The following is a 14,898-nucleotide window of genomic DNA, read 5'->3' on the forward strand; positions in this document are numbered from 1 at the left end:
AGCAGTGACCTCATTGCAGCCTTCTGGTGTTTAAAAGGAGTTTATAAACATGAGGAAAATCAACTTTTTACACGGGTAGATGGTGATAAGACAAGGGGGAATGGCTTAAAATGAAAGGAAGGGAGATTTAGATTAGATGTCGGGGAATTTTTTTACTGAGAGAGTGATGAGTTGGTGGCACAAGCTGCCTGGAGAGGTTGTGGATGCCCCAGCTTTGGAGGTGTTTAATGCCAAGCTGTATGGGATCCTGTGCAGCCTGATCTAGTACATGATCTAGAAGCTGGCAACCCTTCCTGTGGCAGGGGGTTTGGCAGCTGATGATCCTTGAGATCTCTTCTAACCCAAGCTATTCTATGATTCTTTGTATCTATGATTAGTGTGACGTGATGCATTTTGCGTAGAAACTTGTTCTAAAATATCTAACACCTGAGAACCTTTAAGGGACTTAATTTCAAGAAAGCTTAATCTAATTACAAGAGAAAATACTGGAATAATGTTGTACCTGATCAGGTACTTTAAATTTAAGTATTTTTTCACATTCTCAGGAAATAGAACAATAGTAATGAATTTTAGATGAAGAAAAGAAGTCTGGGATCTGTACAGTGAACGTTTTTTATTGAGGGGAAATTTTTTATGCTGTAAATTTGGACTTCAGCTCCTGCCATTAGGTCCTGCTCTAGATGCCAGAGCACTATGTGAATTCTACAGTGACTTGCCAAGAGTTACACAAAATAACCTTTATAGATCCCGATTCATGCCTTTTCCAAAGGTTTGTGAATTCTGTAGACTTTCTGCTCTCATGCACTTTCTTATGTCCTCAAGAGAAAGCAGAATTGTGTTTTCTTCTATTTTTTCATCCTCTATCATTACTTTGTGTTTGGATGTTTTGAATTAGATTTTATGTGACTTCAGGAGCTGGTAGGCCCCAATAAGCACCATGTAGTTTCTCCAGACATGCTTCTGCTTCTTTTCGGATTTTTTTCTGTCTTTTATCCTATAGCTGTACATTGTCTGTTACAGTTCTGCACTAATTATTACTTAAGATTCCTCAAAAACCAAATGCATTATTTTCTTTAACAAAACTATTTTGTAGCTTGTTTTATTTTTCTTAGGCCATAGAATCATAGAATCACAGGGGTTGGAAGGGATCTCATCGAGTCCAACCCCTTGCCAAAGCAGGTTCCCTACACCAGGTCACACAGGCAGGCATCCATGTGGGTCTTGAATATCTCCTGAGAAGGAGATTCCACAGCTCCCCTGGGCAGCCTGTTGCAGTGCTCCATCACCCAAATTGATGATTGAAGATTGATGATGATGATAGCAGAAAGTCTACAGAATTCACAAACCTTTGAAAAAAGCATGAATCGGGATCTATAAAGGTTATTTTGTGTAACTCTTGGCAGGTCACTGAAGAATTCACACAGTGCTCTGGTATGTAGAGGCAGATGATTGAAGTTAGATTCTCAGTCACTAGGGCATAGTACTTTAAAAGTTTTCAATTATTTCAAAAATCCTCTGATTTTATTGATTGCGAATTAGATGATTGAATAATAATATTAGATATATATATAGGTCAATCTTTGCAAAGATTGGTGCTGAATATCTGCTTTTCCACTAAACCTACAGAATTATTTCACAAGGAGTCAGTAGTTGGAGTGATCTGTTCTCTGGAACAGCAATGCTTGAACCATTCAATGAAGTCAAAATGAACTCTGCAGTGGGATCACCATTATCCTCACTGAGCTGAAGAGAGTGAACTGTTTTTATTCATCTTACTTACATCTCTCATTCCTCTTCTATGAATATGTGAGGCTTAATGATTAAACAACAGGCTTGGGAGTTTGACAATTTGTGTTGTATTCCCAATTCTGCCACAGAGTTGACAGCAGGATGTATAGCTTAGCTTACAGAGTTGGGTTTTTTTGCTCATAGAATATAAACATTATGATGTGTGCAATTGAATACTTAATTTATGCACGTAGACATAACAGTGACCATACACGTAAATAAGATATTTGGAGATGCAAATAGCTAGTTATGCATATAATCAGCCAACGGAAACTTACAGTTGTTGTAATTATACCCACAAACTATTTAAATGCATGAACAGGCACGTTATGAAAAACAGAATGCTGGCAACTCGGTTCCTTTTTAGCATTTTTTAGATCAGAAAAACACTATTATTATTCTTATGCATAATGATGCTTGGCTTACTAACATCTGAAATGAGCTTCAGGACTATTAAATAGGAGGTGCTAGAGATCAGCAGTATTTTATTTGTCTATATCATGGCCAATTTGCTTCATAAATTTCTTCCTACGGATGATCTTGAAAATTTACATGTTCTTGTTTGATTCACATTTGCAGCGCCAAGTATTACAGATCCTGTATACGTGTGGATTGTTCTTCTCCATTCCCCAAAAAGAAAAAGGAAAAAAAAGATAAAAAGAAGCTACTCTTTTGGTTCTTTTAAAATCTTCACCTAGCTGAGCTATACTGTGGTGGGCAGGATGCAACAGAATGTGGAGAACGTTTGTTTGCTTTGTAACTTCACTATGATCCCTCAGGCACTTCATCTACAGCCTAGCCTGCATGACAGAGTAGCAGCAGGGGAGAAAGTGAAGGCAAACACTGGATGTCAGAAAGAACTCTTTAAAGTAGATGTTCAGATAGCTGAAATATTGAACATCCTGTTTGGGGATGTCTTTCAGGGAAGAATCAAAAGCAGAATGCCCTGCCCAAGAAATCACAAAGTAGTGCCAAATACTAAGTCTAGCCAACTGCATGTGAGAGATCTTTCTACCTAAGGAGGGTGTTGATTCAGGACACTTAAAGCCACAAAGTTTTCATTCTGTATATTCTGAACAATAGTGATTTGTGAAGCAGTGCTTCCATGCCTCCTTTGAGATAGCCTTTATGTTGCTATATCCTACCAGAAGGAATAACTTAGAATCAGTTACAACTTGGTAACTTCCACTCAGCTCGCTCCCTTCAACAGTTGCTATAGAGAGCTTATTATGTTTTTATCAAACATTTGTTCAGTGATGTCAAATTATGAGCAAATGTGAAAGTAATTTTCCAGAAGAAAATAAGACACTCAAACAAAAGTATTTGCTTAATGGCATGAATTTTTAATTATGTATTCTGATTTATTTCCAATTAGGGCTATATTTCAGGACAGATGACCTTCCAGTACTTCCTATGTATCTGGAACGCAAACTGTTCAGGCTGGGGGACACGTTACATCATTGTGAAAGTCTTGTTAAGGAAATGGTGAGACAGAGGAATGTGTTCTTGGATCTTTTGCAGAGGGAAATGGTGTTCCTCCTTGTTCCAACAGCCAGACCAGGTACTGTACTATAAATTCTTAATTCCTAAGACCAACAGTTATCCCTGTTACACTGAAATGTTCAGGATATGTTATCTTTGGTTTGAATTTGATAAGTTTTTAGCTGGAACTGTGCAAGTGGCAATAGTTAACTATTTATTACTGATTACTTGTAATCTGGTTCAAAGTGAGTAAATATAGACTTCCTAAAGTAAGAAATAAATATTTTTTAATTTTTTGAAGTATATATTTTGTCTAATTTTCTAAACTCTCATTTATATGAAAACTTACCTGAGAGCATGTACAATAATCAGTCTTTTTTTTCCTCATATTTGCAAAATCCTGAGGTCACCGTTCTGTAGTCTCAAAATTGGCCTTAATACATGGATCTTTTTCAGTAGTTTTTGGGCTGCAATAGCTCATTTATACTATATTTTCATTAACACGGATTATTTCAATTGCACAGAAGTAACTGAAAATACCATTAGAATAGTTAAATAATCTTAAATGCTGTTATAAGAAGATTTTGAGTGTGTTGGGTTAGTCTCCATATTTATAGAAGTCTTTTTCTTCCTTACAACCGCTGTGACTGAAAGGTTGTTGTTTCCACTAATTGTGTAGATGGACTCATTATTTTTATAACACAAATAGAATATCATTTCAGCTGATAAAGCAGCCAATATTACTGGGACCAGGGTGCGTGCTTGTATTCATTTGAACTGAGACACTAGTAAGTGTTTGCTATAAATAGCCTGAGTAGCAAAAATGTTCTTAGAAAAATTATTAAAGACATAGTTGAGGTAATAGGAATAAGGACCTTCAGTTAATCTCCAGGGAACAGCTTTTTTATTTAGCTTTGGAATGTTCAGATAAATTTTAAATTGTGTATAACCATATCTATAGAAATGCATCCTACACACCGATGCTAGTAGAATCATTTAGAAGGCTGAGAATCTTAGTTTTATCTGATTGTTTTATAAACTTGGTTTGACTTGAAGTTTATGGCTCACATTTAAAGTTGGACAGCTGCCAAAAAGAAGTTTGTAATCCTGAGGTAGAAAATCTTCTGTAATTTAGGAGATTCAGATATGCTGTTCACTGGCTCGCAACTCATCTGAACTCAAGTGGAACTGGTTGGCCTGGAAATCTCTATGGAAATCTGAGAAGGTTAATGAATTGTCTCTGTTATTTAAGCAAAGAAGATTGAGGCATATCTGCACTCAGTTCTGCTATTGATTTACTGAATGACCTTGAGTAAGTGTCCATATATTCTGGTTGAATGTGAGCAGAAGTTGTCCCTCACTTCCACTTTTTTCTTTTTCAGGCTAATAGAAACCAACACTTCTACCTGAGAAGTTTTGTAAACATCCTCAGACTACTATTTTGGTATGATTGAGATGCTCAGCACCTGTTTTCCTCCAAGGGTCAAGGATCTTAAACTATTGTCTGTAGCCATCCATGTCTCATAGAGAAGTTACCATTATAGGTGTCATAACATTTTCACTCCTGGGCCGAAGAAGCTGGTTCTAGTTAATGGCTTGCAGAAGTGTTTAACTCATGTTTGGTTTTGAACTAGGTGAGAAAGTTCTGCAGATATTTTGGCACTCTTAGAGAAGATCTACCCTCTGTCAGAGATTAGATTAAGATATTCACCCATCACCTTCATTTAAGTTGACCAAAATCTCTGATATTTGTATCAGTTAGTTGACACAAATAAATCTCATGTAAAAGCATAGATGATTAATCATGCTCTGTGATTCTTTTGGAGCGTGTGGTTGCTTGGCAGGCTTTGGGACATTTATTGTCACAATAATTAATATTTTCACTTTTCTGGTCATTGGTTGGAACTTAAAAATGTAGTCAGAATATTTGCAATTACATAGAGATCATAAAAACCTTTGCTACATGAACCTTTTCAGAATTCTTAGTTAAAAGGTTTGGCAAGTAAAACAAATTCCTTGTATGTAAGTTTGTTACAGTTTCCCTATGTTTTATTTAGTAAGTTCTGAGTATTCAAATATTCTATGATGGTTACGGCCATAACAGTGGGGATACTATCAGCAAAAGCAGTTAGAATAACTAGAAGAATCAGCTTTGTGCTATGTTTTCTTTTATTTAACAAAAACAAAACAACAGACAAAACAAAACAGCAAGCAAGAAATTTAGAAATAAAGCATGACTGGATTTTTTAACATCTTATCACTGAGGCAATTTATAGGATTCATTTTGTGCTTGATGCATATGCCTACAAGTTTTTAGGCTGTAAGAATCTATGTATGCTCCTCTTAGATAAAACCAACTAATGGAAAAGGAAATTAATTTTCTTCTTAACTACCTTTTGTTGAAAAAAAAAATACTTTTTGGAATATTTGATAATGTAGAATTCAGATAGGCAATATATATAAAATTCTGTTGTGTTTTTTTTTTAATTAATTTATTTTATTTTAGGAATCACAACTAAAGTTTGAACACAGGCAAGACCTAACTTATAAGATCTGAATCCAGGAAAAAATTTAATGACAAGAATGTCAGATTTTATTACTTTAGTCTATTTTTCACCAAATAATAAATAAATAAACAAAACTGTGAATCCTAACCCCTGACAGTACACTGTGGAATTCATGAGCAAGTGCCCGTTCTACAGCTTGAGAGAATCTCTTGAGCAAATACAAAAGCCTTGTTTATATAATTTTGTGAGGTGATGCAATTAAGTTGAAGTGTACTTAGTATAAAGATTACAAATATGCTTCTCTGTATACACGACACTTTTTAAAGGACTGCAACAAGATGGTTTAAGTAGCAGACAGCACCTCTTTGTATTGCAGTAATGTCTGGCTTAAGAGGCAGGCAATATTACTGAACATTTGTCTGTGCTCTTTGAAAAATGTCTTCAGTCCCAGGAAATGTGTTTGCTCCTTCGTTCATTTTGTAGTTATTATGCACACTGCCATTTGCCTACCAAGCAAGATCTCCTTAAGCAGATTATTGCTCAAAACATCAGCTTTTGAAGAGGAAGGAACATTTCCATGACAGGCGTTGGTGACATCATCTCAGCAGGTAGTGACATTTTGAATGCTTGATGACATTTCCTTGTGTAAATAGACAAGGGAAGTCAGTAGGTGCAGCATTGCTTTACCTTTCATAAAATGTCACTGCACTGAGGACAGTTAAAGAGCTCCTGTATATTATTGTATTGTTTTTGGGAAGCAGAAGGAAATTGCACCAAAAGGCCTGTAGCATCCTATATATTTCTTTCACTATTTGCCAAGATTGCTTTAAAGAAATACTAATGAACTTCCAAGCGCACACACTGTTGGTTTTTATAACAAATAGCTCTCTTACTTAAATTCATGCCTCTTTACATTTCTAATATTTCTAACTTGAACTCACGTGTCTTTTACAACCTTACCATCTGTCCTCCATTATTTACCTAAAAAAAAAAAATACCCCTTACAATTTTTTCTTTTCTCTTTTGTTTGCCCTCATGCATCTGACCTTATATATCATTGATAATTAAAATAATGCTTTCAGTTTTGTTTTTTCTGGCTGCCACTTGCCTTCACTCATCTTGCACCCTGATATTCCCTGTGAAGAGTAATGTGGTGCTCAGTTCTTGCATTTTTTCCTCTGCTGTAGACATCCTGGGACTTCTGTGATTACAGATCACAGAAAAGGAAATAAAATTATTCTGAATGTAGTTATCCACAAGAGAAAACATGTAAGATCTTCAGTATTTCCTTTTCCTTAGAAAGCTGACCCCAGCATAGGTCTATGAATCCCACTGAAATCTGAGTCTAATGATGCAATATTTTGCATGTAAAATACATCTCTTGAATGACGTCTGTCTTCCCAGTCTGTGCTGCAACCAGCTGGTTTTCATCCATTCTTTGTTTCTGCCAGCTACTCAAAGCAGTTGGCACCATCTCTGTCTATCTCTTCTGAAAAAAAAATCAGAACAGAAAAAGATATAATCATTACTTCAATAATAAGGTTTATAGTACAGAGTCATTAGGTGATCATTCCCAGTGGTTTTCCATCAAAACTGTACTGAAATCATGGATTATTATAACATCACAGGACATTTTCTATGTGATTATTTAAGAAAGCCTTAGCAAATTTTATCTTGTAAGATTTATCTAAAGATAAGCTAATGCAAGAGAGAAATATCATATATTCACTGTATCATAGAATCATAGGATCACCAATGTTGAAAAAGTCCTCCAAGATCATTCAGTCCAACTTAACACCAATATTTCTCACTAATCGTGTTTCTCTGTACATCCAAATATTTCTTGAACACCTCCAGTGAAGATGACTCCACCACCTCCCTGGGCAGCCTGTTCCAGCACCTGAACACTCATTTGGAGAAGAAATTTTTCCAAAAGCCTAACCTGAATTTCCCCTGGCACAACTTGAGGCCATTCCTTCTAGTCCTATTGCCTTACTAAGCACTTCCTGCTAACCCACTGCACGAGCTTTATTGTTTTGAGCTGTATCATCCCTGTGATGCTGTTAAACAATAGCTGGAAATGGCAGCAATGAGATAGTGCTGTGGACATCTCGCAACTTGCAGATATGCCCTGTGTTGTTAGCATTGTTGCTTATGATTTCATGACTATATTTTTTCCAATCAGAGCTCTTCTTCTGTGCTATTAATGAAACTCCTGACAGCATCCTCCCATGGTGTCCTTCATTTGCCTAATAGTAAAGTTCTTTTACCAGATGAGTATCTATGAATGTTTATTATCTGGCCTTAATAGGCAAGCAAAAAGCCCTTCCAGTTCTCTTTTTGATTATGTAAACAAGCACCAGGTGTGATGAATTTGATTGGCAAGGTGCTATCGTGGTTGTTCTTCTCTCAGCTGACTCCAGAAAATACCTGTGTAGATTTCTACCACTTTTTCTTCTGAATTTTTTATTATTTTATGAAAAGGACAGTTTGAGTCATCTGTGTCAATGAAATTTGCTATGCAGGAAATAGACCTTTGGCAAATAAATGTGTGTGAGTGGGGAGAAGTTCTGGTCAAAAATAGAACAGTTGTTTGGCAACCATCTAGTTTTGATGAATAGCCTGAAGTTTGAGATTTTTTTTTTCCTGGGTAACTGTCATATGCATGGTTAAATAAATAAATAAATAAACAAGTGATTCTTAACAAGAATTTGTTCAACACCACTCAGAGAAGATAGAAGAGAGAAACGTCTGGATTGTCACATTGCACAGTTTGGAAGACTCACTGTGATTAGTACAATTTATCCTCATCATGTTAGAACGACTACGCCATCAATATTTAAAAGGGCACAAATCATCTTCCAAAGATATGACTCTGTGAGTAAATTTTGCACCCACTCATTCTAAGTGGGCTGCAAATCTGTTCTCATGTTCTTCATCACAACTGAGCAACGACATGTACTGCTGATAAAGGAAGCTGAGATGAAAATAGCTGCCTCTAAAAAAGGTAGATTAATCTCTTGGAAACTCCCCACTGAAACATTCTAACATTAACTGACAGTTTCCCGTGATCCAGGTAATTTATTCATGAAACTTATGGAGGTTAATCAAAAGTTCATATAATTGTAATAAACAGAATACCTAATGGACTAATCATGCAATTCAAGGCATTTTGTAATTTATTTGAAATATCAGATAAAAATAACTAGGAGGTGTGCCAGGAAGCCAGCAAATAATTTGGAAACTGATGAGCGTGGCATACCTGCTGAACTATGAATAGATAATGTAAGGTCTAAAATATATAGATAAATATAATAACGTTACCAGCATTCTGCATGCCTATACTTTTTTGAAGGCTTAAAAGTTGATTCTAAAACTCACATTGCCACCTCTTGTACAATCTGATTTTCAATTTAGTACTCAGAAGAAGGATTTGCTAATGATTAGTAAAATAGAGGCTCAAGAGTTCGGTGTAAAGTGCGAATCGTTGCTGGTTTTGTTTTTAGATATTATTATTGTGGGGTTTTTTTAGTGAGATGGTAAAAAAATGAATATGTTGAATGTGATTTTCCATAAATACATAGATAAAATTGATATATATTGTCATATAACATTTATAAGCTGAATACTCTCATATATACACACATTATTGATGTGTTAATCTATCTATATGTATACAGATGTGTGGTCAAGCACTGAAACAGCTTGCCCAGAGGAGTTGTAGAGTCTTCTCCAGAGGACACCTGGGCTTGGGCACCCTGATCTTGATGTTCCCACTGAAGCCAGGGAGTGGACCAGGTGGACCTAGAAGACTCCTCTAATATCAATCATCTTGTGAAATTCCCATGCATGAGAAAAATATATGAGAAATATATATATTTTTTAATGCCTCATGTATTTTCCTTATACTGAAAACGTATTTTTTTACTTTGTTTCTGGGCAGTGAAAATTAAGGCACATGAAAAAATTATGTAGTAGAAAAAATATGCTGCAGAAGAAACAAGTTTTCTTATATCGTTAAAATATCTACCAAATCCCATCCATTTCTAAAACAAAAAATTGTTTTCAGCTACAGTGTGCATGAATAGATATAATCCAATTTCATGAAAAATCATAATTTTTCCAGGATAAAAAGTTAATCAGCTTAATAAGGAGCTCATACGAAAAGAAATATTAAACATTTTATAGGGAGACATTTTTAAGACTTTGGTTGGAAGACTTTCAGCTCAACAGTTGCTTTAATAAGTTTATTTGATTATATACAAGGGAATCACTTAAAACGCACAAGAAAATTTTATCTTATGGCTTATAAGTGGTGAATGGCTTTTGGGCAGTGTTTCCCTCTTAAAATAAAATAAGATAAAAAGATCAGCACCTCCTGTAGCACCTTCACTTTCCAGGATAGCCTTGAAAGCAGGGTGAATTTTTTTTTAATGCTAGAGGCTGTTGTGACACAATTAATGGATGGCCCCGTTTGCTTGTGTGATACTAACAGAAGCCCTTGTTTCAGGATATTGCTCTGCAGCACCTGGCAGAGAAGTAGGTAAGCTGAATCCTGACAGGCAAATTATGTTTTTTGGAAGCAACCAGGCTTTTTAAAGCAAAGGGTTAGCTCCTCTCTGACGTTCTTTTCTTTCTAATAGGTGTTTTTACTTGAAGGCAGTCAAATCTTTTCCACTCTGCACACAAGCTCCTTCCTTTCAGGCAAGTAAACTTTTTTCCTCCCTCTTTATTTCCCCCTGGTAAGCAAACATAAACTAAAAGAAAAGGACACATTAAAGCTGCTTGCTCATAAAACTCTGCCTTCTTCCTATACTAGGAATTTGTATTGTGACCTACTTCCTTAACACTGTTTGCTATTGAGCAAGGACAAAACCCAAATGTCATTTCACGACATAATCCACTGTCAAAATTGGCACTAGCCAGCAGGCCTGCTGGTGGTTGCTCAGAGCTAACAACTGTAGAGTAGGCAAAGAAAATGCATTTTTTCCACAGAATATGGTAAGTCAAGGTTGAAGAGTATTGGGAAGGAAGGATGGGAGAACTTATGCTGCCTCTGTCATGTCTCATATATTCTTGAGACTTAAGTTTCCAGTACTTGTCAATGACTTGTCAAGCTAGCATTCTTCAAAAACATGCTGTTAATTGGTGTCACATACACTCGCTATGTTTGTTTTTCTTTTTCCTTTTTTGAAAGCCAGAAGTGGTTTTGTTACTTACCTGTTTCTCTATTGGTTATGTCAGTAAGCAAGAATATATCTTCTTTGTGAGGTGATATTTTCCAAATCATTTAAGTATCTGACGAGAGACTGATGCTCTGGAGACTTTGTATTGTGAAAGAAAATTAAAGAAACCAAGTGTAAAAGTCTAGAATTATGAAAATAACAATCCTTTTGTTGACTAACTACCTACCATCCTTTCACTGAGACTCCAGGTCAGATTATTTCCTATGAAGTCCAAAATGCACACAGTACAGTGCATCCTTCTGTTTATAAAATATACTATGGAATAACAGTAAAATAAACAAATTCATCCCCAGCATATGCCAAATGAGAGCTCCTTGCAATATCAAAAGCTTTACAACTGTATTTTACAGGACTTTTTCTAAATCGTGCTGGGATAATATGGAAAGATGTCTGTGTTTTAAGATCACTGAAAGAAAGCGATGTTAACATGCCTGAGTTGACATGTATTGCAAGGATTTAAAAAATTAAATGCAAATGTCTGAAGTCAATTTTGAAATTAATATAACTTGAGGTGAAATTCTCTATACTGTTCTTGTATTCTAATGGGAGAAAAAAAGAGAAGGTTGCTTTATTTGTTTGTTTCTTTTTGTTTTTTGTTTTTAATCATCATCATTGTTTCCTAGGCACTTAAAGTATTCCTGAGGTTATTTATTAACATGTGTTACTGAAAGCTCCTTTTTCTGCAGATCATGTAAATGCTTCTGATTTTACAGGCACAACCAGCTGAACAGAGATATTCCCTTGATAGGAGATGCATGTCCTATCTCATCTGAGGATGTTGATAGATGTCACTTAGTATCATGTCTCCATTTTCACATTCACAAGAAGAAAAAAAAATATTTTTTTTGTTGTGTTGATTTTTTTTTGCATACTTTTTACCAGTATCTTCTTTGTAGCAATGAATCTCATCTTTTTAATACTGAGGCTGCCTGATTTAACATTCAAGGTGTCTGTAGGATACCAAACTGTGCTGAGCAGATGGGAGAGGAGCCAGGACTGATGGACATGATTGGGTTTGTGCAGAATGTCATGGTTATTATCACTGCAGTGTTTCTGAGGACAGCAAGGCAGCTGTGTAAGGGCCTTGGGTGACTTGTTGGTTGTCAGCCACATAGCAGAATATTTTCACTGTACCTCTGAGCGCATATAAGATGTGGTACATTTCCTGAAGAACACCATGCATATTTAATTGGACTCCTTGCCTAGTCAGTCTAACATTTCAGCTTTTATTCAGTGTCTTACACAAATCTCAGATGTTATTTTTTTCCTTTATACTTCATTCTTGTGCAATAGCTGAATATTGCTTTTAGTCTTTTAAATGCAACAGGTGAAAACAGAGAACGTTATAGCTTTTGCAGATAGGTAATGTCTCATGTGGGCCTGGTACCTAGAGATAATTACACCTTTTAGTAGATTTACACTGTCCATTTTATTTCCTGTCATCAGGGGAATAATTATATGCTACCTACCTAACATTTCATGCTGTTTTATCAGCTTTTTTTTTTACTTTTTTTTTTAATGTACAATGGAACTGTTGGGACCAGTAACTTTTATTTCCTCCATTTATCAAAATATTTAGCTAGCATATTCTAAGGTAAGTCATCATTAAATAATAGTTCAGGGCACTGCTGAGGTTAAGCCTAAATCATTATAGTTGTTTCTCTTGCTCCAAACTCCCCAGATCTCCCTCCTGGCAGTGCAAAAACCTTGACAGCTATGGGCTTAGGTCACACCATTTATTATCAAGGAACTGTCAGATCTCGTTTTCGTGTTGCTATTCTGCTCATTAGTCAAAGCAGATCTTTTGCTGCAGCAAGTCTGCATGCTGCATCCTAACCCAGTACATCCTCAGGAGTCTGATCCCAGATGGTCCACCATACAGGGTGAAAGTATCAGTGCTCTGTCACAATAACCCAGCTGTAACATCTTCCTGTATTTACTTTACACAGCCTGACAGATTCAGAAGCTGCCATATTTAAAACACCTTCAAGTTCTCTTGAAGTGTTTTTGTTTTTGTTTCTTTGTTTTGATTGTTTTTTTAATAATTCCCCAAAGAATTAGGGATTTTCACCAAACCAGCTATATAGTAGCAGTACTCTCAATGAATGAGCAGTACTTCACAATTTGCTGTTTGTGGATGTCTTAAATGAATCAGACTCGTCTATAACTAAAAGAGAAACAGGGAGAAGTTCAACTACTGAAAAACGTTTTTCTATTTTCTTCATAATCTCTTTGTAAAACAGGAGGAATTGAATTATAGTGCTTTATTGTAAAATACATAATTGCCAGATATGAAAAACACTGCATTAAATTCCCAAAATATGTTATTCTTTCACAGGGTAAAGTACACACTGATGAATTTTTACTTTTTTAGTATAACAAACTGAACGGATTATTTTAGGTGTAGATAGGTAAATATATTTTGCATACAGAAATATTGCTAGAAGAGCACTGCAACACAAAGGCAAGCACAGATATGTTAGAAAATACGAGAACTGAAATCTGCTATTGTAAACAGGTGCAAAATCAATCCCTTATGAATATTAATTGTGGGAGTATGAATGCAACATGCTATTTTTCCTCTTGACTTTTGATTAATCTAGAAGTGGACTGTAGAAAACTGAACGCTTGTCTGTTCAATAGTTTGTTTCTTTGTGATTTATCCCTGTCCTGCTTAACTGCATTTTTAAGTGTCAGAGCAGCCCTTGTGAGATCCTGCTACCTAAGGCTCACCTAGGACATGCTTATTCCTTTAGCTTTTTTTTCTGTCTTTCAGATGTTGTGCAGGTGTTCAAGATCCTATGGCGGAGTTTTGTCTTGGACTTGTGAGAACTTCAGCACATGAGCATGTAGCTGGCACCCATCATTATTTTTAGTTTTCCTTTTGTTCCTTCTACAGTATCTTGTGTCAGACCACTCCAAAGCCGTCACTCATTTTTGTCTTTGCAGTTCTCTGATAAGGAAGGCCCTTCCCATTTTATGGGTAAAGGAAATTAAGCTAGCAACTCCAATGGCAGTAGTGCTCACTTTAGGGTGGCAAGTTGAAAAACCTGAATTATTTCTATGGCATTATTTTCTTAGATTTTGTTAAATTTTAGAATATTTGAAGCTGTTAATCATATCTGGTGGTGAATATGCAGGATCAATTAAATACCCTGTTAGTGATTCCCTTGAAAAGGTGATTGGGAATTCAGGGGAAATAAAGGTGTCTGTTTAGAGAGTGGTAGTTTTTCTTCTTTCTTAAGAAAGAAGTTCTTAAGACTTGTTCTTAATACATTAGTTCTTAACACTTGTTCTTAAATACATTAGGACACACAGGCATTGCTATAAACACTGGAGTTCAAGTACTTGAGTCAGTGCAGACTTCTACCCTCTGTCCTGACCACCAGTGGAGGAAAATGGTGGCTGAAAGTCTTACTAGCTAAGAGTATTCCCCAGGCATAAGGAAGTATCTACTCTGAATGTATTTATACAGTCTGTGTTTCTGTACCTTCTGTTTTGTCACACAAGATTCATTTTACAATTTTGAAATGAAAACAAAACAAAACATGCTTGCATTCATTTATGCTTTCCAGTGTTCCTTTAAGAGTCATTTTGGGAAGATAATAGCTTTCTTCAGCAGTAGCAGAGAAGATAGTTAAATTTCTAGTTTTCCAACTAAACAGTTCAATCTTCCTACTGAAGGTTTGCTGCATCACGAGTCTGTGGATGTAACAATTCTCAGAAAGACCAACTATCTGCTCAATTGCTCCTTCCAGTACTTATGGCACCACTTGAAACACATGAGCTCGTTATTTAATATTTTTGTCATGTTATGAACAGACTGTCATCCAAATCCATAATGACTTTTAATTACAGGAAAACTAACTGCAAAT

The sequence above is a fragment of the Cyrtonyx montezumae genome, unplaced genomic scaffold (assembly GCF_038088225.1).
Source record: "Cyrtonyx montezumae isolate F1298 unplaced genomic scaffold, pur_monq_1.0 scaffold_2, whole genome shotgun sequence".
In the NCBI taxonomy this organism is placed as follows: Eukaryota; Metazoa; Chordata; class Aves; order Galliformes; family Odontophoridae; genus Cyrtonyx; species Cyrtonyx montezumae.